Source organism: Bufo bufo, chromosome 1 (assembly GCF_905171765.1).
Source record: "Bufo bufo chromosome 1, aBufBuf1.1, whole genome shotgun sequence".
Lineage (NCBI taxonomy): Eukaryota > Metazoa > Chordata > Amphibia > Anura > Bufonidae > Bufo > Bufo bufo.
The window spans coordinates 351,182,798-351,209,688 of record NC_053389.1 but is presented as its reverse complement, the minus strand read 5'-3'; the positions used below and the strand labels follow the sequence as shown (position 1 = coordinate 351,209,688).

The 26,891-nt window shown below is 44.9% G+C and overlaps 2 protein-coding genes across 3 annotated transcripts in view; one reads left to right on the top strand and one right to left on the bottom strand.

Moving 5' to 3' along the window:
* The window catches only part of INSYN2B (inhibitory synaptic factor family member 2B), a 75,630-nt gene extending 52,646 nt beyond the window's left edge, over positions 1-22,984 (bottom strand). Inside the window, exon 1 of the mRNA XM_040442845.1 lies at positions 22,873-22,984. The gene's annotated coding sequence lies outside the window, so the exon portion shown is untranslated. The remainder of the gene's footprint in view (positions 1-22,872) is intronic.
* The window catches only part of DOCK2 (dedicator of cytokinesis 2), a 1,232,183-nt gene that overhangs the window by 729,436 nt on the left and 475,856 nt on the right, over positions 1-26,891 (top strand). The gene's annotated exons all lie outside the window — the stretch shown is intronic.

Below are 26,891 nucleotides of genomic sequence, written 5' to 3'. Positions count from 1 at the left end.
TATAGCAGTGCTACATCACACCCAAACATTTGTGAATTTCACCAGAAAATGTGACTGACAAAGTAGTAAAATGACATAAAATAAGATACGTACAAATAAAAAATAAAAAAATAATTGATTTATGAGGTGGAGTTCCATATGGAGTAGGAGTTTAAGGAGGCGGTGGACGTAGCGCTGAAGGTGGAAGTGGCGGTGGAGGAGGACGAGGTAGCCAACACTGGTTTTTGGTTTTTATGAAATTTTTTACAATTAGGGTACACTCCAAAAGAGTGTGAAATATGCAAAATACAAGAATGAGCAATTGCGCTGCAGTATAACAATGGCTGGTTAAGGCAGGTATACATGTCTATTCTGCACATAGTACGGACAAGTCCTGTGGGATCCATGCCTGGTTCATTTTAATGAACGTTAGCTTGTCCACATTGGCTGTGGACAGGCGGCTGTGTTTGTCTGTGATGACGCCCCCTGCCGTGCTAAACACATGTTCAGATAATACACTGGCTGCAGGGCAGGCCAGCACCTCCAAGGCATAAAGGGCAAGCTTAGGCCATGTGCCCAATTTGGAGACCCAGAAGTTGAAGGGGGCAGACCCGTCATTCAGTACGTGTTGACGTGTGCACACATAGTGGTGGTGAAATGCTGCCTCCTGCTAAGATGTTCCATATATTAGCTGGTGGTGCTAGTTGTTGTGGCGTGGTGACAAAGCTTTTTCACATTTCGGCCATGCAAATCCTGCCTTCTGAGGTGCTGGTGGTGCCCCAGCTGCGTTGGCGACCTCTTCTTCTGCCTTTGCCTTGTGCTTCGACTGTGCCCTCGCTGTCAGGTGGGAATGCCACCAGCAGCGCGTCTACCAGCGTGCGCTTGTACTCCCGCATCTTACGATCACGCTCCAGTGACAGAGTTAAGGACGGTACGTTGTCCTTGTAACGGGGATCCAGCAGCGTGGCCACCCAGTAATCAGCACAAGTTAGAATGTGGGCAACTCGGCGGTCGTTGCGGATACACTGCAGCATGTAAACTCTCATGTGTGCGAGGCTGCCCAGAGGCAACTAAAAGCTGTCCTCTGTGGGAGGTGTATCGTCTGTGTCCTCTGTATCCCCCCAGCCACGCACCAGTGATGGCCATGAGCTGGTCTGGGTGCCACCCTGCTGTGAACATGGTTCTTCCTCATCCATCTCCTCCTCCTCATCCTCCAGAACTGTGCCCTGGATGGACAATTGTGTACCTGGCGTTTGTGGGTGCAGAAACCCACCTTCGTAGCCACTTGTGAATGACTGGCCAGAAACCCTACGAAATGATCTCTCTTCCTCCTCCTTCTCCTGTGCCACATCCTCTTCCATCATCGCCAGCAGCGTTTTTTCAAGGAGGCATAGAAGTGGGATAGTTACGCTGAGAACGGCGTTATCAGCACTGGCCATGTTGGTGGAGTACTCGAAACAAGGAACACAGGTCTCACATGGAGGCCCAGTCATTGGTGGTGAACTGGTGCTGTTCCGCCGAGCGACTCACCCGTGCGTGCTGTAGCTGAAACTCCAATATCGCCTGCTGCTGCTCGCACAGTCTGGTCAGCATGTGCAAGGTGGAGTTCCACCTTGTGGGCACGTCGCATATGAGGCGGTGAGCCAGAAGGCCGAAGTTACGCTGCAGCGGTGTGGGGTTTGTCCCCCAAACAGATAAGTTTTAAAACTGCCTGCTGTCATTTACCCCTGGCTGTGCTGAAGTTGGTGGTGAAGGTGTTACGCTGACCGGATGAGGAGCTGGTAGAGGATGAGGAAGCAGAGTAGGAGGAGGAAGCAACAGGAGGCAAACTGAAGCGCCCTGCAATCCTCGGTGGTGGAAGGACACTTACCCAATGTGCTGTTATGGAGATATAACGTCCCTGACCATGCTTACTGATCCACGTATCCGTAGTGAGGTACACCTTGCCACAGATGGCGTTGCACAGTGCACACCTGATTTTGTCCCCTACTTGGTTGTGCAGGGAAGGGATGGCTCACCTGGAAAAGTAGTGGCAGCTGGGCACGACGTACTATGGGAAAGCCACCGCCATAAGGCCTTTAAAACTATCTGTCTCCACCAGACGGAATAACAGCATTTTAAAGACCAGTCATTTAGAAATGCTGGCATTCAGGGCTAGGGATCGCGGGTGGGTAGGGGGGTACTTCCTCTTCCTCTCCAGTGTTTGGGAGATGGAGTGCTGAACGCTTCCGTGGGACATTGTGGAGATGCTTGGTGACCCAGGTGGTGGTGTTGCTGGAAGATCCTCTGTTTGCGGGGTGGCAGGTGGCACTGTCATTCCAGAGGTGGATGAAGATGCCGAGACTGCAGCAGAAGAGGAAGCAGAAAGAGCCAGAGACCTTTCTTGGTTTTTGAGGTGTCTACTTCACTGCAGCTCAAGCTTAGCACTAAAATGCCTGGTCATGCAGATTGTGCTCAGGTTGAGAACGTTTATGCCTCGCTTCAGGCTCTGATTGCACAGCGTGCAAACCACTCATGTCTTGTCATCAGCACATTGTCTGAAGAACTGCCACGCCAGGGAACTCCTTGGAGCTGCCTTTGGTGTGCTTGGTCCCTTGCTGCGGTGGGCAGTAGCAGGCATACTGTCTAGAGGACGGCCGCTCCGCCTTTGCACCCTGCTCCCTCTTCTGCTGTGCTGGTGGCTCTGTGCGACCCTTTCTCCGAACTATATAGTTCACTCGCATGACCTTGATTCCATGTGGGGTCGAGGACCTCATCGTCCTCCACATCCTCTTCCACCCAGTCTTCAACATTGCACTGCTTGTCGGTCTGCACACTTTCGAAAGCCCCATCAGTTGGCACCTGTGTTTCGTCATCATCCGAGACGTGCTACGATGGTCCTCCCATGTACTCATCTTGAAAGATAAGTGGTTGGGCATCGGTGCACTCAATCTTTCCACTTCTGGGGCAGGTAGATGGCCCTGGGAAACCCTGCTAACAGAGTCATCAAAAAGCAGAAGCGACTGCTGCATGACTTGGGGCTCAGACTGCTTGGCTGATTTGCAAGGGGGTGAGGTGAAAGACTGATGGACATCGGCTGCAGGTGCCAACTCTGATTTTTTAGCAGGAGACTTGGTAGGAGACAATGAGAAGGAACTGGAGGCACTGTCAGCAACCCAATCTACTATTGCCTGTACTTGTACAGGCCTCACCATTCGTAGAGCCGCATTAGGCCCGACCAAATACCGCTGCAGGTTCTGTCGCCTAATCGCACCTGAGGAAGGGGTTTCACTTGTGTGTGTAGCTGGCACAGATTGACCACGTCCTCTCCCTGCAACAGGAGCTCCACCGGAAGCACCACGACCTGGGCCACGTCCCTTATTTTTCCTATTATTTCTCGAATTTAGGATCTTGCCCTAAATGGGTGTTTAATTAATAGTAGAATAGAATGACAGTATGTACAGGGTGTTTATCACACTCCCTGAACCTGACTAGGCCTCAATTAAATTTGTTTGCCCAAAATGGCTGTTTTTCAAATACCTGAATAGAACCCCTGTATATAAAGGGTGTATCTCACACGCCCTGACCCACACTAGGCCGCAATTAAATATTTGTGCACAAAATGGCTGTATTTCAAATAACTGAATATAACCCAAATATATAAAGGGTGTATCTCACAATGACATCTGCAGCAAAGGCTGCCAAATATTTGTTTTTTGCCCAAACGGGTGTTTGTTTAATAACTGAATATGACAGCAGTATATAACCCTGGAATTTCAATTGTCTTGATGCTACAAGGGCGCAACAATTGAGTATTTTGCCCAAAAAAGGGTGTTTTATTAATAGAAGAATATAACCACTGTATATACAGAGTGTCTCACATGCCCTGACTCACACTAGGCCGCAATTAAAGATTTATGCCCAAAATGGCTGTATTTCAAATATCTGAATATAACCCCTGTATTTAAAGGGTGTATCTCACACGCCCTGACCCACACTAGGCTGCATTTAAAGATTTGTGCCAAAAATGGGTATTTGTTTAATAACTGAATATGACAGCAGTATATAACCCTGGAATTTCAAACGTCTTGATGCTGCAAGGCCAGAAAAAAATAGTATTTTGGCTAAAAAGTGTGTTTTTAATAACCCCGAAAATTATGGCTGTACCAGATGTTGTATATTGCCAAAAAAGGGTGATTTTTTTTACAACCAGAATATTAGTGCTGTTTTTCAAGCTTGGATTTCAATGTCACAAAAGCTCAGATGCAGTGGTGGTGCACTGAGCTTGCATAAAATGGCCGCCGCCGCCGCCCACCTAACTGACTTATAAAAGTTATTTTTTTTCAGTCACTGGGCTCAGGGCTGGAAAAAAAAATTGTGACCTGCACCCACACAACAAAATCTATGTAGATCGCTGAGTTAGATTCACGTTTTGAACAAAGATTCAGTCCTATTCTCTCCCTGAAATCACCAGCCGCATCCTCTCCCTACACAACAGCAGAGTGACGTGCAGCGCTACGTGACTCCACCTTATATAGAGGCTGGGTCACATGCTACACTGCCAATCACAGCCATGTCATTAGTAGGCATGGCTGTGATGGCTTCTAAGGGCACACAGTTAACAGCTTGTTGATTGGCTGCTCTGCAGCCTTTCAAAAAGCGCCAAGAAAGCACCAAACCCGAAATCAAACTTTTACTGAAATGTTCGGGTTCGGGCCCGGGGTCCAAAAATCCTAAAGTTCGGTACGAACCCAAACTTTACAGTTTGGGTTTGCTCAACCGTAATCTTGACACTTGCAGCAGTGCTCAATGTTTGTACAACTTTTACTTCTGGATCACCCATAGACAATTCTGTGTAACCTTTACTGGGCGTGACTTCTTTTTCCCAAAGGTACTCTGGACCAGTGAACCAGTTTGAATTTTTCAATTCTGTTACATTCAGGCCTCTTGAAGCATGATCTGCTGGGTTATGCTTTGTGTCAATGTGATGCCTATGTTCCGGATTAATTATTTCCCACATTTTCTCAACTCTGTTGCCAACAAAGATATGGAGTCTTCGAGCTTCGTTATTTATGTATCCTAGGACAACTTGTGAATCTGTCCAAAAATATTCTTCATCTATTTTCAATTCCAATTCTTCTCTCAGAAATTTGCTTACTGATGCTGAAACTATGGCTGCTGTCAGTTCAAGTCTTGGTATTGTCTGAATACTGGTAGGTGCAACTCTGGCCTTCCCTATAACCAGGGCACAGTGTATCATTTCTTCTCCTATTACTCTGATGTAGGAATACTGACCAAAACTACTGGCATCTGAAAAATGATGAAGTTCTATTTTCTTGTACTTTCTGAAATCATGAGGTACAAAACATTTGGGTATTCAAACTTCTCTCAAGTTTTGCAAGTCTCTTATCCAACTCTCCCACCTTGGCCTCAAATTTTCAGGTATGGGCTCATCCCATCCCAACTTCTGTCTGCATAATTCTTGCAGTATTTCTTTTGCTCTCAAGATTACTGGGGCCAAGAATACCAAATGGATCAAATATAGAAGCCACTACGGAAAAAATGGTTCGGCTAGTTGCAACTTTCTCTTCAAGAGATACTTCAAAGAAGAACTTGTCGTTCTCTACATTCCATCCTAATCCAAGTACGTTCTGAACTGGAAGATGATCATAATTGAGATCTACATTCTTCATTGTTGCTGCATGTTCAGAGTCACTGATGGATTCCAGTACCTCTCTGTTGTTTGAGATGAATTTGTGAAGGCGCAGGTTTCTTCTTGCGCATAACTCTTGGCTTTCTTTCACTAGTTTGATTGCAGATTCTGTAGACCCTAGACTTATGAGACCATCATCTACATAAAAGTTTTTCTTCAGAAAATTTGCTGCTGATGGGCAATCCTTTTCATTCTGATTAGCCAGGTACTTCATACCATAATTGGCGCAACCTGGGGATGATGCTGCTCCAAACAAGTGTACTTTTATTTTGTATTCTGCTGTCTCTGAATCTGTATCTCAGTTTTCCCACCAAAGTAACCTCAGGAAGTCTCTATCTTCATTTTTCACATGAAACTGGTGGAACATCTTTTCAAAGTCACACATGCCGCTACGGGATACTTTCTGAATCTACAGAGTACTCCAGGCAGAGTGTTTGCAAGATATGGCCCTTTTAGTAGATGATCGTTCAATGCAGCACCATTGTAGTTTGCTGAGCTATCAAATACTACTCTAATCTTATCTGGTTTCTTTGAGTGGTAAACACCTTGACCTGGGATGTACCACACTTCTCCTTCTTTAGGTTGGTAAACTTTCTCTGCATGTCCTTCGAGGATGCCTTCCATGAATTTCAAATAATCCTGCTTGAATTTGGGATCTCTTCCCATCTTTTTCTTCAAATATTTCAATCTTGCTTGGGCAATATTTCTGTTATTTGGCAGATGAGGTCGTTCTCTAAAAGGTAAGGGCATTTCAAGAAGATGACCTTCTTGATTCTGCTGAATATTTTCTTCTAGAGTGTGTACGAACTTTATGTCTTCTTGGGATACACTCTTTTCTTTAGAACTTATATCTGCAAAGTCTGATTCAAGGATCTTGATTACTTTTGCTGGACTTACAGTTGGTAACTCTTGGACAGATATTCAATGATACAATCTTGTCACCTGTCTTGAGTTTGTAATCTGCTGTTTTCCTCCAACAGCACCCCATCCTAGATCAGTTTGAACAGCATAGAGTTCACCCTTTCCTCCTGTGATTACCTTTCGTGGTACCAAGGCTTCCGGACAATTGTAGCCTATCAACAGTCCAACACAAAACTCCTTTAGCATTATATTTAATGAGATATGACAGATAGGTGCTTCCATTCATTGGCTGTTTCACAGGTAGGTATGCAATCTCGATTTAGAGGTATATCGTTTTTTGTATAGGCTGGAGGTAGATCTAATGTGCAGTTTAAAAGAAGTCCTCTAACTCTCAGTCCTTTGACTGTTCACTAATGTGTCTCTCCCCGTCATTGTGGTGAGTTTGAGCTTCACTGGATGTGCAGCCTCTTTTAATTTCTTGCAGATTTCTTGATCAATGAAGGTGACATCACTCTGGGCATCCAGTAGCGCATAGGCTTATACCTTCTTATTTCTCCTTTTAGGATTTGAAATGCACACTGGTACAACCATTGATGTGCCATTGCTTTCTCCTTCCCTCACTCTGCAAGAGAATACCAATACTTTATTTTCTTCCTTAGTATCCTTAGGTATTGAGGATTTATCCTTCTTTGGACGTTCTTCATGTAGTCGTGTAGGATGCCGTCCTTTGCAAACCCTGCATGTGGCCTTTTTCTTACACTCCTTAGTAACATGGCCTTTTCTTAGGCATCTGAAACACAGTTGGTTATCCAGTACAATTTTTTTATTTTCTTCTGGGGACTTCTCCTTCAATTGTTGGCACTTGTGTATGGAGTGGTTCTCTCCACAGAACATACACTTGAAGGTAGTCTGAAGATTTGTTGGTTCTGTCTCTCTACTGATCCCAGTAGTGACTTTGAACTTGTTCTCATAGGTATCTGGACCTTTAGCTGCTGTGTTGGTTACAAAGCTAGTTGCTCTTGCAGATCTTATCTCTCTTGCAGGCCTTTCTTCTAAGGATTTTAAGACGTAAGATGATGTTACTGGATTACATGCTATCCGTGCTTTCTCATTGACGAACTCAGAGAACTCTTTAAAACTTGGGAAGTTCTTACCTAGAACTAACTGTTTAGTCACATAGCGATTCCATCTAGAAGCCACTTCTTCAGGTAGCTTAGTTAGCATCCTGTGGTTTTCTAGATAGTCGTTCAGTACTTCCAGTCCTTGAACATGTGGGATGGCATTGCTGCATGCTTGCAGGAAGTCACCATACTTTTGGAGTCTGAAGTTTTCTTTAGGACCTATTTTAGGCCAGTTATTCAGTTTCTCTCTAAAGGTTCTTTGTACTAAGAAATGATTACCATATATTGCATTCAGTTTTTCCCAAGCTTGTTTGTAGGCTTCTTCGTCTTTTCTATAGAAGTTACCTACAAGAACTTCCTTGTCTTCTCCACCAGCAAATCTCTGAAGGTAGAATAACTTGTCAACTGGACTGAAGCAATGATGCTCAATGATCATTTCAAAACTTGCCTTCCACTCTATGAACTTCAGTACATCCCCTGACAATATAGTAGGTTCCGGAACGGGAAGTCTAGCTAGGACTATTCTCTGTGGTCTTGCTGGGACAATGGTAACATTCTCCTGAGCATTGCTGTGGCATCTAGGAATAGAATCATCCGGTTCTATTTTCTCACTTTATTCTGAATTAGGTGAGTCCTTTTCTTCATCTTTTCCAGTAGAGATTGAGGGTAAATTCACACACCTTTTTCCTAACACTGGACCTGGCCTCTCTTTGTTTTTATGAGCAGGGATGGAGGGATAATAACTTATTTCTTCACTACATGCTGGAGATTTCTTTCCATTCTCCTGGGCATATGAAGGAAAGTAGGAGTCTTTTTCTTTACTTAGTACAGATTTGAACCTATGACTACTCTGTCTCATATCCTCCTCATGTACTCTGCGTCTGGCTTCTATGATCTTTACTTCTTTCTGCCTTTCCAAACTTTTCAATTCAGCTTCCATTGGATGGTGCTGTGCCTCCATTTCAGCTTCCATTTGATGGCGCTGTGCCTCCATTTCAGCTTCAATCTGATGGCGTTGTGCATCCATTTCAGCTTCCATCTGATGGCGTTGTGCATCCTTTTCGGCTTGCTTTTCAGCCATCAGTTGATGCTGCGCCTCGATGGCAGCTTCCATCACAATTTCTGCTTTCTTGACAGCAAGTTGTTCAGCTAATTCCTTTTTTTTTGGCTGAAGTATTTGAGGACTCTGATATGTGGATGGCACTTCTGCTAGCGAGGAAGTCACACTTGAGATATGGACCTAGCATAGTCTCTCATAAAAAGCTAATTCATTCTCCTTCTTGCTTTAACTTTATCATAGTTTGCTGCAGATGATAATTCTCTCAAGAGGTTTACTAAATCTGTAAGAACTGTATAGCACTGCTTGGAATAACGGGACAACAATACTGAACGATCGTCCATCAATACAGGTAGAGACATTGCTATCAGTTATTAGGGAAATATCATTATATGTCCTAATAAGTGTCCTGTATAGATGTATGATCTCCTTATTCTCTCTGTGCCAGCGCCGGTATTCTATTAGAATGTGTAGCAATTAGATACTTACTATTAGTGAGATTAGGCTGGACACTCAATATCAGGCAGCGGCAATCCTGGTGGATACATCAGTTACAGAGAGCACCGTATGACAGCGCAAGTGTCACTTACTTCACAATTTTACTTGTTCATTTTTATCTGAGTCAACCTGTCAGCATTGCCAGTGGACAAGCAGATACACTTATCTGTTATAATGCCACCATCAGCACTAAATACACGCTCAGACAAACGCTAATGGGAGGGCAGGCCAGCACCTCCAAGGTGTAGAGCGCAAGTTCGTGCCACGTGTCCAGCTTGGACACCCAGTAGTTGTAAGGCACTGAGGGATCATTTAGGATGCTGACACAGTCTGCTATGTATTCCCTCACCATCTTCCAAAACTTTTCCCTCCTTGTACCACTAGGCCGCGCTTCAGGGTGAGGTTGCTGGCGGGGTGTCATGAAAGTGTCCCATGCCTTGGAGAGTGTTGCCCTGCCTTTGTTGTAACTGCTATGTGTTCCCCTTGTCTCCCTTCTACTCGGTTGCTTAAGGAAGTACAGACTCTGCCGGCCACGTTGTCAGATGGAAAATTTTGGAGCAATCTCTCAACAAGTACCTTTTGGTATTGCACCGTTTTACTCGTCCTCTCCACCGCAGGAATGAGAGATGAGAAGTTCTCTTTGTAGTGGGGGTCGAGAAGGGTGAACACCCAGTAATCCATGTTATCTAAAATGCGTATAACCTGAGGGTCGCGGGAAAAGCAGCCTAACATGAAGTCAGCCATGTGTGTCAGAGTACCAACAGGCAAGACGTCGATGTCGACATCAGGATGACTCTCCATCTCCTCATCCTCCTCCTCTTCTGCCCATCCACGCTGAACAGATGGAATTAAAGTTCCATGGGTACTACGCTCTGTAGCAGAGGCAACTGTCTCCAGCTCCTCCTCCTCTTCATGGTCCAATTCACACTGAGAAGATGAACTGTGGGTGGTCTGGCTATCACCCTGTGTAATGTCCTCCCCCATTTCCTCGTCTGCCACATTTAGAGCATCGTCCTTAATTGTGAGCAGCGATCGTTTGAGTAGACACAGCAGTGGGATGGTTATGCTGACAATAGCCTTATCGCCACTAACCATCTGTTTGGATTCATCAGTTTTTTAAAGCCTCACAGAGGTCTGACATCAATGCCCACTCCTCGCTTGTGAATAGTGGCAGTTGACTCGAAAGACGACGACCATGTTGCAGCTGGTATTCCACAACTGCCCTCTGCTGCTCACAAAGCCTGGCCAACATGTAGAACGTAGAGTTCCAGCGCATGCTCACATCACACAACAAGCGCTGCTGCAGCGTTGACAGACCAGCTGAAGCTGTGGACGACTTGCGGAAATGGGCACACACGCGGCGCGCCTTCACTAGTACACACTAGTACACACACAGGAACAGACACACACAGGGAAAGACACAGACACACACACAGCGACAGACACAGATACACACACACAGACAGGGACAGACACACTTACACAGGGAAAGACACACACACAGGGACAGACACACAGACAGACAGACAGGCACACAGAGACAGACACAGACACACACACACACACGGAAAGACACACACACACAGGGACAGACACACACACACACAGGGACAGACACACACAGGGACATACACACACACAGAGAGAGAGACCCACACAAAGGGACAGACACACAGCTAGGCCTCACCACACTCCAGCCAGGCTCCTCTCCGTACAGGAACACACAGGGTCACTAGTGGAGGGGAGCAGGGTTACTAGTGGGGTGACAGGATAAGGGGGGAGCAGGGTCACTAGTGGGGTGACAGGAGGAGGGGGAGCAGGGGGGAGCAGGGTCACTAGTGGGGGGGAGCAGGGTCACTAGTGAGGTGACAGGAGGAGATGGAGTAGGGTCACTAGGGGGGATAGTAGGAGAGGGGAAGCAGGGTCACTAGTGAGGTGACAGGAGGAGGGAGGAGCATGGTCACTAGGGGGGACAGGAGGTGGAGGAGCAGGGTCACTAGGTGAGAGAGGAGGAGGGGGGAGCAGGGTCACTAGTGGGGGAGGAGGAGGGGGGAGCAGGGTCACTAGTGGGGTGACAGGAGGAGGAGGAAGCAGGGTCACTATTGAGGTGACAGGAGGAGGGAGCAGTGTCACTAGTGGGATGATAGGAGGAGGGGTGAGCAGGGTGACAGGAGGAGGGGGGAGCAGGGTCACTAGTGGGGTGACAGGAGGAAGGGGGAGCAGAGAACCGTGAGACTCGATGGAACCATGATTGGGGAGGGGGAATCACTTACTTGAAGACTGACAGGCCGGGCTTTTTACTGCCACAACACGGCCGGGGGGGGGGCACAGGCCTGGGGTCATCTTTTCTCTCAGACCAGTCCAGTCACATGAGTCTGCGGCTCCCCAGGGTCCTTGGGCAGCGCTCCCTGCTCTCCTTAATACAGCCACTTCCGGGAGCCGGCCCCTCCTCCTTCCAGCTCTCGCCGGCTTCCCCTGACTGACCCGACCTATATCGCAAATACCCAACCAATAACAAAGCTCCTTGCTGTAAGGAGTAAAATGTATTATTTAGTAAAAAGCAGTGGCGTGCCTAGGTTGTTTGGCACCCGGGGCGGGTCCTTTGTCTGGCACCCCCCCAATACCCCCACAGTAGTATTGCCCTCATTGTACAACCTTCACAGTAGTTTTTCACAGATGTGTGCCCCCTAACAGTAGGTATGTCCACATTTTGCCCCCTAACAGTCGTAATGCCCACATTGTGCCCCCTTAAAGTATTAATCCCTTCATTGTGCCCCTTCATAGTAGTTATGCCCTTATTGTGCCCCTCTCACAGTAGTTATGCCCTCACTGTGGCCCTTTCACGGTAGTAATGCCCTATCTGTGCCCCCCTTCAAAGTTGTAATGCCCTCTTTGTGCCTTCCTCACAGTAATAATCCCCATTATGCCTCCTTCACAGTAATAATGCCCCTTAATAGTAGTAGTAATGCCCATTATCCCCCTTCACAGTAATAATGCCCATTGTGCCCCCTTAATAGTAATAATGACCATTGTGCCCCCTTAATAGTAATAATGACCATTGTGCCCCCTTACCAGTAATAATGCCCTCTGTGTCCCCTCCATAGTAGAAATACCCATTGTGCCCCCTTAATAGTAGTAATGCCCTCTGTGCTAGCAATGCCCATTGTGCCCGTTCACAGTAATAATGCCCTCTGTCCCCCCTTCATAGTAGTAATGCCCTCTGTGCAATCTTCAGAGTAGTAATGCCCTCTGTGCACTGTGCCCCCTCCATAGTAGAAATGCCCATTGTGTCCCCTTCACATTAGCAATGTCATTGTGCTTAGAGATGGCCTTGCGGTTCGCCCGGCAGTCGTTTCGCGGCGAACTTTGCGTGTTCGCGATTCGCCGAACATGCGAACATATGGAGAAATTTGCGCCCGCCATATTCTTTTACAATGTGAATAACTTTGACCCATGACACATCCATCAGGTGGTACAGGACAGCCAATTGAGACATTTCAGCACATGGACATACCCCCTACCTTATAAATAAACCTGATATGGCCGCCATTTTACATTCAGTGTTTTGCCAGTGTAGGGAGAGGTTGCTGTGTGGAGCAGGGACAGGCTGTTAGGGACACCAAACGCTAGCTAATAGGACCACAAAAGTTCTTTTAAGCACTAGTATAGGTGTGCTATCGATATGTGTGATATACAGAGGGGTGTGATATACTTATAATATACTTTTATAATGAGTCAAAAACACATAGATCTATATAGTAATCACCTGGAAGTCAGGGGCCTAGGGGCTAGGGGCTTACTAGGGCCATTTTTATATAGGGTAAGGTTCCGGACGGGGTCGCTCTTATCAGGGCGGGTGGTCTGTGGTTAGGCTATCAGGGCCAGAATAGCACCCCCCTGTAGGGCAATATCAGGGACAGTTCTTTGCCCACTTTGTCCTTTAATACCACATCATCATCTAGCCCAGGGATAGATGTTTTTTTGCTTTCCCTCCTGGATTCATCGATGTGCACTGGAACCCCCCGGATTGTGGTAGGACATATGGTTTCTGATTTGGTGCTGCTGAGCACCTGTTATTGCCTACCACATCTATGCTTTTTGGTTAATTTTAATAATTTAATTTATTTTCATTTTGAGGGATATCTTTTTCATTCACACGTCCGCAAAATGGGTCCGCATCCGTTCCGCAATTTTACGGAACGGGTGCACACCCATTCATTTTCAAAGGGGCCGGAATGTGCTGTCCGCATCCGCATTTGCGGATCCACACTTCCGTATCTGTGCTTCCGTTTCCGCTAAAAAATAGAACATGTCCTATTCTTGTCTGCAAATGCAGACAAGATTAGGCATTTTCTTTTTTAATTTCAATCATTTTTATTGAATTTTTTCAACAAAATCATAAAATGAACACCATCTGTTACATTGTAGGTAATCAATAATTCACACAGATAATCACAGATGGCGGTACAGTGAATGTAGCATCAGGTATATTAATACATATAAACAAGTATTAAAGTAACAGGAAAAATAAATATTGCCTTAGTAAAGAAAACATTACAGTTATATGGTGTTCAGATAGTGCTATAATGACACGTCATATGGTTGACTTGAGGGCTTGGGCATGGACAACAACCACAACTCCCACTGGTAGGTAAACTTATCAACTCTATGATCCTTGCATGCCATTACTTTTTCATAAGTACAGTTATTATGAACTCTGGCCAATATTTCTGCCTTAGAGGGGATATTTGCAGTTTTCCAGTATTTGGTTAACGCTAATTTAGTAACAAGTAGCAGATGAGCAACTGGGTTTCTGCACCTGAGTGGGACGGCTTGGATATCCCTGAAAAAGAGAGCTGTATGTACTGTTTTATTAATAGTGATTCCACAGAATCTAGAGGCTACCTCAAACATATCTGACCAGATTTGTAATATCAAAGGGCACTCCCAAAGGATATGCAGCAGTGTGCCAGAGTATCCACATCCACGCCAACAGAGATGTGACGTACCAGGGTAGATTTTACTCAATTTATCAGGGGTATAGTACCATCTCAAACAGGACTTAATGGCTGCTTCATACAACGATGTGCTACGGAATGTCATGGAGATGAACTTGAATGTTTCCATCCAATCTATCGCTGGTATGTTTTCCTGTATTTCCTTATCCCATGCTAGAAGTGGCGCAGTTTTGGAGAAAGTGGATAAAAATTAAGGCTGAAAGAGGACACCCCTGACGTGTGCCATTGGTTAATGGAAATGATGGTGATAATGCTCCGTTAATGAACACTTTAGCTGAAGGATTAGAGTAAAGGGCTCATATTGCCTCTATGAACGCCTCTCCTAAGCCCATTGTTTTCAACACGGAGAAGGCGAACGACCAGTTCAATCGGTCGAACGCCTTCTCTGCGTCTAAGGTCACCAACAATGCACTAATCCCCTTGTGATTTATGACATCTATGATGTTCAGGGTCCGACGGGAATTATCTATAATTTGCCTCCCCTTGACAAATCCCGTTTGGTCAGCAGATGTAAGAAGTGGTATAATATTCGACAGTCTAGTTGCCAGAATTTTGGCATAAATTTTTAGATCTGTGTTTAACAGGGAGATGGGCCTAAAATTTTGGGGCCTATCTGGCAGTTTTCCAGGTTTTGGTAGGGCTACTATCGTCGCCGATAACATCTCATCTGAGAAAGAGCCACCTGTAAATGCTTTGTTATATACTAGTAGTAGGTGGGGTATGAGCTGGTCTTGAAATGTCTTATAGTATATATTGGACAGACCATCCGGGCCAGGGGATTTGTGAAGATGAAGTGAGGATATGGCTCTAGCTATTTCTAGGGAACTGATAGGGTGGGACAGTGTATTCCTCTGTTGGTCATTTAGAGCTGGGAGATTTAGTTTTTCCAAGTAAGAACTAATTTCAAGGGGCGAAATTGGTACTATCTCGGGGGAGTCCCTAAGGTTGTACAAAGCCGAGTAATATTCAACAAACTGGTCTGCCATAGCTTTTGGGTCATAGATCTTATGCCCATTGGCAGGGTGTATCAAGTGAGGAACTCTGGCTTTGGCTGCTCTCATTTTTAAGCGACGGGCCAATAGTTTCCCTGCCTTATTGTCTTGTGAATAGTAGCGGGCTTTGGTGGCCCTTAATTTCTTTTCATATGTGAAAAGAAGACTTTCTCTAAGTTGCATTCTCAGGGCATGTATTTGGGCTACTCTCTCTGCAGATAAAGAAGACTTATTTAGAGATTCTAGGGAGGTGAGTTGGGAGAGTATGGTATGCAATTTCTGTTCCTTTTGTTTTTTTGACTGGTGGCCCAACTTGATAAACATGCCTCAGATGTAGGCCTTATGGGCATTCCACAGGATACAGGGATTGGAGACCAAGCCCACATTTAGCTCAAAATAATCAGTTAATGCTCTGTCGATTTCTGCTTTATACCCTGGATCAGAGATAATGTAGGGGCTACAACGCCAGAGGGTGTCTCTTATATTGTATGTTTCTTGTATTGACAGGGATATGGCAGCATGGTCAGACCATTTTATTGTCTCCACCATAGACTGTGTGGCTAATTGGAGAAGTGATCTACTAACTAAAAAAAGGTCTATGCGAGAGTAGGAATTGTGCACAGGTGAGAAGAAGGAGTAATCTCGCTCTGAGGCATGATGAATTCTCCAGATGTCGAACAGCTTTTCCCGTCTCAAAAGAGGGCTCAAAGTGGGGTAGGAACTCCTATTCCTAGCTGACGAATCAATCTCAGCATCTGGCACTAGGTTGAAGTCTCCACAAATTATTAGGTGGCCTTGTTGCAATTTCGCAGTTTTTGCTAGTACTTTGTTAAAGAAATGTAGCTGGTGCCTATTAGGAGCATAGACAGCCACTATGGTATACGCTAAGTTATTTATAGTGCATGTTAAGATAATGAATCTACCATTTTTGTCTAGGAGTATATTACTGGGTGAAAAAGCGATAGAATTCCTAAAGGCTAATAGGACTCCTCTCTGTTTTTTGTGGTAGTGAGACTGTACGACATGTGGGAATAAATGATGTCTGATCCTATGCGCATCTTTGTTTACTATATGGGTCTCCTGTTCCTCACAGAATATCAGCTTTGAGATCGAGTGCTTCTGACCACATAAAAGACCTCTTCTGGGGACTATTTAGCCCTTTGGCATTTAAAGAGACTAATTTAAGAACCATGGGAAATTGTCAAAAAGCTAATGACACTTGCTAGAATCATTATGACAACAAATATGGGTCTGCTCCCAACTCCCTCCTCACCCCACCATTCATAACTATCTGATACACGACTGTAAAGGCAAATGAAGAGCATAAAAGAACAAATATAGAACAAGTAAAGTAAAAAAAAGAAAACAAACAATAATTCAAACCGGAGTGAATAGTCACCCGCGGAGGTGTGAATTCCGGTTTTAGGACTTAAAGGGGAACAAGTCCTGTTTGATGCCAAGCACTAAAGTGCACTCCAATGCACAAACTAAAGGAGATAGCATCAATGCTTGGTACCCCTCTTGGCACAGACCGTGTGCCTTTCTGAATTCAGGTGGCGTGGGGGCAATGAGTGGAGTTCCTCTTCTGAGGGTAAAGGTAAGTTCCAAGAACCCAGCAGGCGACGACCCTCCTCCACCGATGCAATGCTATGTTGCTTGCCGTTATGGGTGAGCAGGAGCTTCACGGGGAACCCCCACTTGTAAGCAATACTGTGCTCCCTAAAAATGGTTGTAATTGGAGCCAGCAGGCGCCTTTGTCGCAGCGTGGCTGCCGACAGGTCAGCATATAATTTCGCAGGCTGAAAAGGCGCAGGCATCTCGGACATCTGACGAGCTGCCATCAATACGGCTTCTTTCGTACGGAAGAAATGTATCCGTGCCAGAGTGTCTCTGGGAGTAGTCTCCGGCAAATGCCGGGGTCTGGGGATCCGATGAGCCCTGTCTATGATCAAGTGAACAACTGATCCGCACAGAAGGGCAACAGCTTTTTCATCAGCGATTTTAAGTAGTCCGCTAGCTCTGACGGACCGACTTCTTCAGGTATGCCCCGAAATGTTATATTGTTTCGCCTAGAGCGATCCTCTAGGTCGTTCATTTTGGCTTTTATGCGGTCGATTTCCGCTTGCATAGCTTCTTGATTGTCGATCAATTGAATATGCAAAGCCGCAAACTCCCCCATTTTAATTACGACATGTGAGACTCTCGACTCTAGGCCCGCAACAGATGACTTTAGCGGGGTTATCAGGAAGGAGAAATCGGAATGGAGGGCTGTGCTAAAAGCGATCAGCATCTCTTTCAAGAGATTCCCTGATGCAGGTTGATCTGAGGTGGGTAGCTTGTGTAAAATGTCAGTGATAAGATGGGCATCTAGGCCCTCGGAGCTCATCTCCACGTCTGCCGCCGATTGAAGCCTAGGCCTCTGCTTCTCCGGGCTCCTCGTGTCTGAGCAGGATGGCGTCTGTACTCTTGCAACACCGGAGGAGGGAGACGAACCAGCGGAGCTGCCTGTCGTTGATGTCCGGGTATCAGACTTGGGTAAGCTGGGGCTACTCCTCGCTGGCTGCGGTAGTTCGTACTGTCATGCTGGAGAAGATCTGGGTTCCTTCTCGACCGCATGAGGCAAAGATGGCGGGGAGCCGCTGGACTCTGCTGTGAGGCGTCTGCATCTTTCTCAAAGTAAAAGTCCAGTTTACCCTGTTTGGCATGCACTCTCTTGCCCCTGGGCATCTTGCCAGAACTTTAGGCAGGGTATATCGTGCTTTATCAGTAGCTTTGTGCAGGAGCTGCAAGTTCAAGCGGCCATCACGCTCGGCTGCCAAACCACGCCCCCAAGATTAAGGAATTTTCTATTATAGTGACGGCGATGTGCGGTCTGCCGGCGATCCTTGCCTGCAGGCTGAATAGTGGAGCGGGGAGAAGTCTTCCTGCTCTACCATTCAGAGCGCCGCCAGCCTGAAGGAGCGCGGAGAGCTGAGCGGTGAGTGACATGACCCAGCTCCCTGTGCTCCAGCAATGAGCGCTTCCATCTGTATTGATGGAAGAGGTCATTGCTTCTGGCGCCCCCGTGAGAGCCGGCACCCGGGCGGAATGCCCTCCACGCACTCCCCTTAGTACGCCACTGAGTAAAAGTTATTGCGACCCCTGGCTGCAGGAGTGAGCGGGCCCCCTAGTGGCTGCGGGCCCTCCGTCCGTGCCCGAATGGTCAGTCCGCCCCTGCTCCCTCCATTTTTGAATGATAGATTGAACAGTGATCTGTGAGATGTTTAGAGCTTGGGATATTTTTTTATAACCTTACCCTGTTTTACATGTCTCCACAACTTTATCCCTGGCTTCTCTGGTGCGTTACTTGGTTTTCATGATGACTAATGCCTTCATAGAACAGCTGTAGTTATACTGAGAACAAATTAAACACAGGTGTGCTCTATATACTAATTAGGTGACTTCTGAAGGCAATTGTTCACACTGGAGTTTATTTAAAGGTAAGAGTACAGGGGGCTGAATACAAATGAACCACATTTTTCAGATTTTTATTTATTAAAAATTTTGAAAGCCATGTGTCATTTTCTTTTCACATTACACATACTTGCTACTTTGTGTTGGTCTATCACATAATATATATATATATATATATATATATATATATATATACACACACACACACACACACACACACTGTAGGGGGTTACAACCATCCTGCAATCCAGCAGTACTTGCATACTGTAGGAAAATGCGCAGGCCTTTTTCCTATAATCTGCAAGCACAGCATCCATTGCTGGATTGCAGGATGGGTGTAACCCCTAGATAAAAGCAGTGTATAATGTGATGGAAAATGAATCCAGCCAGCAAAGGAGGCAATGTGGACAGTCACAATACATTAGTAAGTGTGTTGCATTGACTTTGTCTACATAATAAATGCCATTGAAACACTTTAGAAAATAACCCACTATAACAATCCTTGTCTAAAATATATTACCGGTAATCACATTTTAATTGGAAATTTGTTGTTTCTGCTTTGTGTTTCTTACTTTCCATGTTATCTGATAGTTTTGCTCTGCAAGTGCTTGATTACTAGAATCTGTGGGCCTTCGAAGAAATCTTTGGAAAACCTAACTTAAAAAAAAAAAAGAGGAAAACTGTGGTCAAAAGCTTATCTATTAAAAGGGGTTTTCAAGGATTTTGATACTGCAGATCTATCCTCAGGATAGGTCATAAGTATCTGATTGATGGGGGTCTGACACCCGGGACCCCCACTGATTAGTCAGAGAAGGCACTTGTGCTCCTGTGAATGCCATGGACTGCTCGCAGCTTACCAAGCACAGCGCTGTATATTGTATAGCGGCTGTGCTTGGTATTGCGCTCAGCCCCATTCCCTCCTCAGCATAGGTCATCAGTATACAAAATCCTGGAAAACCTCTTTAACAGTTGAATTGATTTACCATGGACTATGATAAGTGACATATTACTTGCAGTACAGAGTGCTAGAATAACATGTGATCTTGATGCACTAACAGTATCACTTACTGTTGGGTTTACATGGCCCTATGTTTGGGCCCGTTATCAGGAATGAACCTTCTTATGAACGCTCGTTCACGATAATAGGCCTGTCTTAAGGTGCTGCTGATCACCTGATGAACGTGCTGGTTCAAGGAGTGAAACAATCATTAATGCAGACAGCTAAATTGTTTCTGGACAGCAGATTATGATGTCTAAACAGCATCCAATGAAGTAGTCCAGCATCAGGATAAAATCCAAAGTTATCTTTATTGAGGGCAAAAAAGATCACAGCAGTACATATTGGCGAGACAGCACCCCGATAAAACCCGTTGAGTACTTCATTACGACTAGGGGCGCATTGTCATCTGAAATGCATCAGCGACTTTTATCTGGGTGCTGTCTCCCCAATTTGTATTGTTGTGATCTTATTTGCCTTCAATAAAGAGAACTTTGGATTTTATCCTGGCGCTGGACTACTTCATTGGATAGGAGCATAGGGGTTCTGGAACTTTGTATATATTCTGTCTAAACAGCACTTCGCTGCCCAGAAACAATGAAACTGCATGAGAACGAGCGATAGCTGTGACTATTGCATGAAAATGCATCGCTTCAACCGCACTGAACGAGCAGCCAATTGTCAGAAAGAAACACTTCTTTCCCAATAATTGACTACTGTTTGGAAAGTGAAAATGCAGCATTCCACTTGTATATAATTACATAGCATCATTAGTCTACTGATTCGTACCATTATCTAGGATCAAATACGGTGAGATAATAACATCCACAAATGATATCTTCATTTGTAAGCATCAGAGGCCCAGCATTGTTTGGCCAAAGAAGACACCTCAACCATTCTGGCCACAAGTAAAGTATATCATGTACACAACGATCACTACACCAATGCACCACACAAAATTCCCATAAGCTGAATGACGCTCTAAGCCAGGCATGCTCAACCTGCGGCCCTCCAGCTGTTGCAAAACTACAACTCCCAGCATGCCCGAACAGCCTACAACTATCAGCCTACAGCAGGGCATTGTGGGAGTTGTAGTTTTACAACAGCTGCAGGGCCGCAGGTTGAGCATGCCTGCTTCTAAACCATGGAAACTATACACATAACAAGTTGGATCTACTAATATAAGTTGCCCTTAAGGGTTGCCCTATGTGAAAGTATGATTAAAATCCACGTTTGCATACACTTATGTAAATTGCTCTGTAATCCATGCTGGATGTATATCAATCTATCTACAGAGGCTATAGATTATTATACAGGGTGGGCTATTTATATGGATACACCTTAATAAAATGGGAATGGTTGGTGATATTAACTTCCTGTTTGTGGCACATTAGTATATGTGAGGGGGGAAACTTTTCAAGATGGGTGGTGACCATGGTGGCCATTTTGAAGTCGGCCATTTTGAATCCAACTTTTGTTTTTTCAATAGGAAGAGGGTCATGTGACACATCAAACTTATTGGGAATTTCACAAGAAAAACAATGGTGTGCTTGGTTTTAACGTAAATTTATTCTTTCATGAGTTATTTACAAGTTTCTGACCACTTATAAAATGTGTTCAATGTGCTGCCCATTGTGTTGGATTGTCAATGCAACCCTCTTCTCCCACTCTTCACACACTGATAGCAACACCGCAGGAGAAATGCTAGCACAGGCTTCCAGTATCCGTAGTTTCAGGTGCTGCACATCTCGTATCTTCACAGCATAGACAATTGCCTTCAGATGACCCCAAAGATAAAAGTGTAAGGGGGTCACTGGATATGCGAAATTGCTACATGATGATGTGTTTCCCTCTTTATGCACTGAAGCTGGCATGTTCCCTGAGTTTTTCCAGCAAGATGGTGCACCACCACATTATGGGTGTCAGGTCCGAGCATTCCTAGATGAACAGTTTCCTGGAAAGTGGATTGGTCGTCGTGGGCCAGTTGAATGGCCCCCAAGGTCTCCTGATCTGACCCCCTTAGACTTTTATCTTTGGGGTTATCTGAAGGCAATTGTCTATGCTGTGAAGATACGAGATGTGCAGCACCTGAAACTACGGATACTGGAAGCCTGTGCTAGCATTTCTCCTGCGGTGTTGCTATCAGTGTGTGAAGAGTGGGAGAAGAGGGTTGCAATGACAATCCAACACAATGGGCAGCACATTGAACACATTTTATAAGTGGTCAGAAACTTGTAAATAACTCATGAAAGAATAAAGTTACATTAAAACCAAGCACACCATTGTTTTTCTTGTGAAATTCCCAATAAGTTTGATGTGTCACATGACCCTCTTCCTATTGAAAAAACAAAAGTTGGATTAAAAATGGCCGACTTCAAAATGGCCGCCATGGTCACCACCCATCTTGAAAAGTTTCCCCCCTCACATATACTAATGTGCCACAAACAGGAAGTTAATATCACCAACCATTCCCATTTTATTAAGGTGTATCCATAAAAATGGCCCACCCTGTATAATGGTATTAATAGTCATTCATACATATGGTGCACAACAATTCAAGTAATGTAATGCTTAGGTAACAGATTAAAACTTTCATCACATACGTAATGTTCTACCACAAATCAATGAAACTCTTCTCTATAAAATAGCAGATAAAAGTTTTTTCCGCCCCAGAGATACTCAGTTCAGTCAACATCCCATGTCATTGAAACAGAAAGGAGATGGTTCCCTCCTTGCAATGAGTTTGCACAAATATTATACAAGTTGTGTCTGTTTTCAATCACAGCTCCATTGTGGGATGCCATAGTTAAGGTGCATGGTACAGAGAGCTGATCAAACTCCATGATCTCTGCCTGACCTGAATGTTAGATGCTGAAACTGGGAGTCCTGAATTAGTGGAGATGCTATACCTATAATGAGATCCAAATAGGTGGCAATAACCATTTTCTAATGTAGGCGCAGGAACACATAACGATTAGATCCAATTTAAAATCAATTAATGGATTGAAAGAAACTTATCTTCTGCCACAATGTTAACACTAATGGCATTTATGCAGCAGATTAAGATTTCACATCTTTTCATTTATATTAAAAATACCAAAGAATGAAGCCCCTAAAATATTTCTCAAAATGCAAACAGAGATATTTCGTACCAGGGCATACGCAACATTGCTTCAATATTGTCATCAGAAGAAATATCCTTACCTTTAAGATGCAGAATGTTCACCTGCAGAGAATATAGATACTCCTCCTTTTGCAGAGCAATCACTGATATGACTAACAGTAATGTGATTCTAAAAAGAGGTTCAGAATGTCCTTTAGCAGCAAGGAAAGCAGTTTGTATGCAAGAAGTCTGCTGCTGCTCATGTAGGAATAATATAACCCAGAGCAAACTGAGCTGCATCCACCAGAGAGGAGAAGCCCTCTAGTGGCTGTACATGGAATCGACACATTAATGCAGGCTTGGCAGCAGGATGTACAAGATGGAGTGCTTCAGAGTGACAAAGTACTAATGTCATATGGCTGATGGCTGATCCGACAGTGGCACAATGAGCATCCCATGATGTGTTGTATGTTATATTCTAATAGTGTAAAAGGTATTGCAGATAGAAGGTTAATCAGCAGAATGCAGTGAGGTGCATTATAATTCTAGTGATATGTCGAGTATCACTTCTGTATTCAATCATCCTGTAGCTGTTTTAGAAGATGACTGACAATGCAATCAATTGTATTCTGAGTAGATAGATTTTCTGACAGAATTGTAAAAGCACATTGCCGCTGTGACTGTCATCTAGAAATCATCTAACCTAGATCATCAGAAGTACAGTAAGTGCCTCCAGTCTGCACTTACAAAGTGACTGGAAGCAATTTTGAACAGTAAAAATTGCTTTCACCTGATCTAAAGATCTGGCTATCCAGGAACCCAGCAAAAAAAGAAAAAGTGCAATATTGGTCTTCATCTCACAATGGGCTTGATTTTCAGGCTTTGTTAGTGCACATATTATGGATGCAACATCCTGACCTCACATGGTTCATCAGAACGAGAGACTGCCTTGCGGTTCGCCCGGAGGTCGTTTCGCGGCGCACTATGCTCGTTCGCGGTTCTCTGAACGGGCGAACATATAGTGATGTCCGCCGGCGCCATATTCTTTTACATTGTGAAGAACTTTGACCCATGACACATTCATCAGGTGATACAGGACAGCCAATTGAGATATTTCAGCACATGGACACCCCCCCCCCCCCTACCTTATAAATAAACCCGATCTGGCCGCCATTTTACATTCAGTCTTTTGCCAGTGTAGGGAGAGATTGCTGTGTGGAGCAGGGACAGGCTGTTAGGGACACCAAACGCTAGCTAATAGGGCCACAAAAGTCCATCAAAGGACTGGTATAGGTGTGCTATCGATAGGTGTGATATACTTATAATTACTTTCTAACATAGAAAGTATATTATAGTGTGTTTGTATTGTGCAGCAGTTGTGTACATTTCTGCTGCGATACTGTAGCTATACAGAGGGGCAAATGCTCTTGGAACAAATAATTTCAACTGGTGTGATATACCAGTTGCCCCCCAAAATAGCTGATTGAGGCAGGGGTGTGATATACCTATAATATACTTTCTATATAGTGCATTTGGGTAGTGCAGCATTTGTTTGCAGTTCTGCTGAGTTCCCGCAGCTACACAGAGTGAAAATCGCTATTGGAACAAATAATTTCAACTGGTGTGATATACCAGTTTCCCCCCAAAAAAACTGATTAAGGCAGGGGTGTGATATACCAATAATATACTTTCTATATAGTACATTTGGGTAGTGCAGCATTACATTTCTGCTGCGATACTGCAGCTATACAGAGGGGCAAATGCTCTTGGAACAAATAATTTCAACTGGTGTGATATACCAGTTGCCCCCCAAACAAACTGATTGAGGCAGGGGTGTGATATACCTATAATATAGTGCATTTGTGTAGTGCAGCATTTGTTTGCGGTTTTCCTGCGTTACCGCAGCTACACAGAGTGGCAAACGCTATTGTACCAAATAATTTCAACTGGTGTGATATACCAGTTGCCCCCCAAAAAAACTGATTGAGGCAGGGGTGTGATATACCTATAATATACTTTCTATTAGAGATGTCCCGAACTATTCGTCGGCGAACAGTTCCCGGCGAACATCGTTTGTTTGCGTTCGCCGCGGCGGGCGAACATATGCGATGTTCGGTCCGCCCCCTATACGTCATCATTGAGCAAATTTTGACCCTGTACCTCACAGTCAGCAGACACATTCCAGCCAATCGGCATACCCTCCCTCCCAGACCCTCCCACCTCCTAAAGAAAAAGCAAGGACGGCAGCTCTCTTAGATTCATTCTGAAGCTGCAGTGTTAGTTAGAGCAGGGAGAGTGAAGGGCCCCCGGACATTATGGAGGGGGACGCATGGCCATACTGGCATTTGCCTATGGTTATTTGACCTGTGGTAATTGTCTGCATGGTGATAGATGGGTTATTATTAGGCATTTTCGGCGGGAAAAGGGTTTCCTGCTTTTGTGGGATCACTGGGCAGAGAAGTATTTCTGCCCAGTGAACACCCTGCAATTGGTGGGAATTTTAGCCTATGATGGCCCAGGGTTGTAAGGAAGGTTAGCGGAGCCCTGGAGACGACTGCGGATTGGCTTAAGGGAATGCAGAGGGGGCTATAATTAGCCGTGCTCCGCAGACTGGGGCTTGTCTTGGACTTGAACCTGCCTGTGGAGCCGGATCCTGTGTGCCCCTCCCACCCGCCCCTTATCTATGGTAAGTTTTGGAGATGTGATTGATGTTGGGTGAAGTAATGATAGTCGTCCCGTGATGGGATGGACTCTGAGTTTTAGTTATATATATTTATTTATTATTGGAGTCTGAGTTTATGACTGGGCTCTTAAAAGTTTAAGTGAGTTGTATTTGGTACTTTATTTAATAAATCAGTTCCGTTTACCTCCACTCTCTAGTCGGTGTATTCTTTATTGTTATGATGTGTTTTATTTAATAAAATTTAAGGTTGGGCACAATATGCCATGTATTGCCATGCTGCTGCTGCTGAATTAATAGGGAAAGCATTAACTAGGCCAGTGTTCTGTGTCCACTCTAGTCCTCAAAGACTCATCTGCTGTAAGGACAGCGTCCTGACAGCACCCCAAAAAGCCCTTTTTAGGGCTGGTACATCAGTCTGCTTTTATTTATTTTTTATATATATATATATATTGGAGTTGCCTGCCCGTGTGTGAGAGGCCACAGGGGCCCACAGACTGTACTGTGTGCACACCACTCATATGGGGTGGCACAGTACCTTGCAGGTAAAAAAAGTCATTACATTTTTCCTATGTAATATAATTGCAGTTGCCTGCCAGTGAGTGTCAGGCCCACTGACTGTACTGTGCCCACTGCCAGTGCCCACCACTCATATCGGGTAGCACAGTACCTTGCAGATAAAAAAAAGTCATTGAATTTTTCCTCTGTAATATAATTGCAGTTGCCTGCCAGTGTGTGTCAGGCACACAGACTGTACTGTGCCCACTGCCCACCACTCATATAGGGTGGCACAGTACCTTGCAGATAAAAAAGTCATACATGTTTTTCTCTGTAATATAATTGCAGTTGCCTGCCAGTGTGTGTCAGGCCCACAGACTGTACTGTGCTCACTGCCCACCACTCATATAGGGTGGCACAGTACCTTGCAGATAAAAAAGTAATTAAATTTTTTCTCTGTAATATAATTGCAGTTGCCTGCCAGTGTGTGTGTCAGGCCCACAGACTGCACTGTGCCCACTGCCCACCAATCAAATAGGGTGGCACAGTACCTTGCAGATAAAAAAGTAATTAAATTTTTTCTCTGTAATATAATTGGAGATGCCTGCCAGTGTGTGTGTCAGGCCCACAGACTGCACTGTGCCCACTGCCCACCAATCAAATAGGGTGGCACAGTACCTTGAAGATAAAAAAGTAATTACATTTTTTCTCTGTAATATAATTGCAGTTGCCTGCCAGTGTGTGTTAGGCACACAGACTGTACTGTGCCCACTGCCCACCACTCATATAGGGTGGCACAGTACCTTGTAGATAAAAAAGTCATTCAATTTTTCCTCTGTATCATTATTGCAGTTGCCTGCCAGTGAGTGTCAGGCCCACAGACTGTACTGTGCCCACTGCCCACCTCTCATATAGGGTGGCACAGTACCTTGCAGATAAAAA